The sequence below is a fragment of the Mus pahari genome, chromosome 2 (assembly GCF_900095145.1).
Source record: "Mus pahari chromosome 2, PAHARI_EIJ_v1.1, whole genome shotgun sequence".
Taxonomy (NCBI): domain Eukaryota; kingdom Metazoa; phylum Chordata; class Mammalia; order Rodentia; family Muridae; genus Mus; species Mus pahari.
The window spans coordinates 44,498,449-44,502,761 of NC_034591.1; positions in this window are offsets into that span (position 1 = coordinate 44,498,449).

Consider the following 4,313-nt stretch of genomic DNA (forward strand, 5'->3'; position numbering starts at 1 on the left):
AGAGAGAGAGAGAGAGAGAGAGAGAGAGAGAGAGAGAGAGAGAGAGAGAGAGAGAGCGCTAAGGTGGGCTGTGGCTCTGTGAGAGAGCACTTGCCTACCAAGTGCAAGGACCCAAGCTTCAGATCCAGGACTGCAAACGGAATTTGAGAACTATTTTTTAAAGGTCAAATGCAATGCTGACATTTTTATAACCTAGAAATATCTTGGGACAATGGTAATGGAGAAGAACTAAGACTGAGGCTCACAAATTAAGTCAAAGACGAAGCATCGTTTTTCTAGGTTTGAGAGCTTCCATGGCTATTCCTTACGTTTTTAGAAACCAAAACTATCATATTCAGTCATAGATAATAAAAGAACTTAAATTTTCTTTAAAGTATTCCAGTTGGATGAAGCAGCATAAAAAGTGAAATGTCATTTTCCTTTTAATTTTGAAGCTACATGGTTCAAATGATCCTTGTTTTGAGTATTAAATGGTTTTAAAATAGAATTGCTTTATAAGGTTTTATCATTTTTTAATACTATGGAATGAGGAGACAAACAAGCTTTTTTGTTAAAAATTTAAATTAGTCTGTGTTAGACATCATTATATTTTTAATGAAAGTGTGCTCTAGTGACGCTAATCAATCTTAATTGCCTGAAGTGTCATAATTACCTAAAGCCTGTATTAATTACAGTATTTTATAGTTTATGTAATGATCTTCTACCGAGTTTAAACTCATTTATCTTGGCTGACTTTCTGAAGCATGAATACCCACTGTTTATTGATTTGGCCTTTGGGAGCATCTTACAGAAATTTTCAAAGTGAAAGCAGAGCTAATAAATGCACTGATTTATTTAGCTCATTTGTGACGGGTTTCATGGGAGATTGTTACATTAACTTATTTACCATATTGTTGCATTGATGCAATCAGTTGCTCTTGGTAAACAAACTAGCTGCCAAACATTATTTCCACCGTGGACCTGAACAAACCAATTGAAGCCACGGTCCAGCTTCACTATTCTTACTCTTACCAACTTCACAGGCTTGCTCTGTCTGTATAGTTATTTGCCCAGGACAAGTTATTGAATCTCTTGAAGCCTTAGATCCCAATTTTACAAGACAGGGGAGAACACTGACTCAAAAACACGAGAATCGTATCAAAAGAGGGTTACTGAGACTAGTGGCTCAGTGGTGAAGGTTTAAAAATGAAAGAACTATATAAAGCAGAGTTTGAGAAACAGTCGGTATAGTGACTGTCACTTGGAAAATAAGAAATGTCAGCTATTACTATTTTTTTTCCCCCAAGTGGGTTTCCTTTTTTTAAGTGAGTAGTAAGTTTCCTGAGATTACTGAATAAGAACAAATGAAACCATCTTGATGGCTAGCAGAAACTATCAAAGGGGCTCGACACCTCTCTTTCGAAGACGGTAACCAGGAGACAGGCAGCCAGAACTGTGATGTGCTGCTATACGTGTAAAATGCACACGTTTCACAAGTGTGTCTGAAAAAGAACCTCAAAAAGCTCATTAATATTTTTGTGTGCCTTGTGTTGAAATAATAACACTATGGCGTGCTGAGTTAACTGTTGTTAAAATTAACTCTCACAGTCTAAAGAAGTTAAGGTGTCTATTGAACATACACTGTTGAGTTGTGCTGCTCCTGGGGTTTCTAGGGACAGTGGCTAGCCTGGAACGTGCGTTAGCTTTTAAGTGGTGATTCTGCCAGCGGCTTCTTGCACTTCACATCAAAACCTGAGAACTGTCATCATTCCCTGCTTGGACTCATTTACCATGTGCTCTGTCCTCAAAATATAAGAGAAAGAAGCTATTGTTGATCTTGTAGTCTCAGTGTTTTGAGTGGGATGTCTTTTGGGCAAGAAGATAGCATTCTTCATTTATCATCTGAACTGCTAAATGAGTAATTCCATTGTGTGTTATTCTCCCCAGCAGGATAATCTTATCATTCAAATTAAACAGTTGAAAGACAAGAGCTATATAAATATTGAGGACCCTTGAGTTAAAGTTAAAAAAAAAGTACAGCATTATTTCTAATGTTCTCATGACCATAGCTATTGCTGTTATTATCACCACAAAGACAAATATCGGATATGGATTAGCATAAGTTTTATAACTTGATTACTTTAGTGTGGCTTTTCATAGTCTATTCCAAAGTAAACAGATCTCTTACAAAACAGAGTTATCTCACATCCTGGTTTTCCTTGCACAGTCTCAGTGTGAAACAGTTCATCTATCATAATTCATAAGAGTTTTTCCCTCTCTCTTAAAATTATATTAGTATAGACAGTTAATTAACTTCCTTCGCAAGAACCCTCTAGGTGAAAGGACATTGTCAAAAAACATCGGGAAATACAACATATTCCACTTACATCCTAGAAATGGGTATGTATCAGCATCAAAGAATTGATAGGTTTGCTTAATTTAGGTTAATTCTGTGTTTCCTAAATTTATTTCATGGTATGATTCTTCTTTCATATAATATTTCATATAATATTCCATAGAACACATTTACAACAGTGCAGAATAAATGTTCTTTAGCTAATGGATTGCTAGTTTAGGCATAGAAGAGTTATATATGAGCCTTCTATAATCAGCCTCTCACTTTTTCTAGGATATGACAATGAGATAAACTTTTCTAGGATATGACAATGAGATAAACGTTTACCTGCTTAATAAATGATCATGGACTTGGAGTTTATCTCTGACATCAAGATTCTAATTTTTTTTTCAGTAAAAATGTGGTGGTTTGAATGAAAATGGTCCCCCATAGGCCCATAGAAAGTGGTACTATTAGGAGGTGTGGCCTTGTTGGAGGAAGTGTGTCACTGGGGGTGAGCTTTGAGGTTTCAGAAGCCCCAGTCAGGCCACATGTCACTCTTTCTTCCTGGTGTCTGCAGATTAAGATGTAGAACTCTCAGTTCCTTCTCCAGCACTGTGTCTGCTTGCTTGCCACCCTGTTCCCCCGCTATGATGATAATGGAGTGACTCTCTGAATTATAAAGCCAGCCCTAATTAAATGTTTCCCTTTATAAGAGTTTCCTTGGCCACGGTATCTCTTCAGAGCAACAGAAACTCTAAGACGCACACCAAACTGAGGGTTGTAAAGAAATATATATATTTCAGATGACCTTTATCCTAACTTATGAATTAATAAGTGGGTTGGTTTACCTCTCCTGTGTAAAGTCTTTTTTCTATTTTTCTTTCTTTCTTTCTTTTCTTTTTTTTTTTCTTTTTGGTTGATTGTTTTCATGGTTGGAATTCTAGACCTCATCAGATTACCAAGTGGCAGAATGCAAACGAGTAGAGCAGACCGGTAAGGCGCACACTGTGAGGGCACAGAATTCTTTGCCAGCTGAACTCTCAGGTACGAGAACGTGGACATCAGAAAAGGCTTGCCTTCGGGTCTTCCGGGTGGTGTAAAAGAAAGGTTCTGTTTGATTGCAGTGAGACTGACAAAATCACCAGCTTCAGGTTCTGTCAGCCGCAGATTTGGAATCTCATCAGGGATGGGCCAAACATGCACAAGCCTCTGGCGGTCTATTTCTGGGTTCCACTAAGGACAGGCATGCAGGCTTAGATAAGCAAAGATAACATGCCTGGGAGGAAGATGTGGCTCTCTGTAGGCTAATCAGAGGAGACCGAAGGGCTATGACTTACCAGTACCTGTGCCTGAAGGGAAATGACTGTTCACAAACTTGATGACTGGAAGGTTGTATGGAGCATGGCCACATGCCGAAGGAGGCTGAAGTTCCTGGCTAACCAGGTGGGGGCTCCACACATCTAAAATCCAGCCACGTGGTGAGGAGCCTGTGTCACTCACTGAGTCTGAATTACTGTGACTACTCAATATTTGAGACCAACAGGCTTAAAAGAGAGAAAGCTTCCCTCACAGTTCCTATGGTCTCCAGCCATAGTCACTGAGATCCACTGATTTAGGAAATGAGGTAAAAGAGAACCATAGTGGGGACACTTGATGGAGCAGAGCTGGTTTAGGTAATTGTAGATAAGGGGGGAGGGGGCTTGGGACAATTTATACCCCTTAAAGGAAAGTCCCGGTGGTCTGCTTCTTCCTCTGAGCTCTGCCTCCTCATTGTAGCCCATTCAGCTATGAATCCACCAATGAAATTCATGGAAGATTCACTGATGAAGCTAGTAGCACTCTCACCATCTCATCACTTCGATTCTAATCTAGCTTTAAATACATGGCCTTTGGCGAGAATACTATTGCAGACCGTAACAGAAGCCTTTGCGGCTAAGGAGAGGGACATCAAAGCCCTGTCCGAGGAGGCAGAGACCCCATCTCTTGAATCTGCACA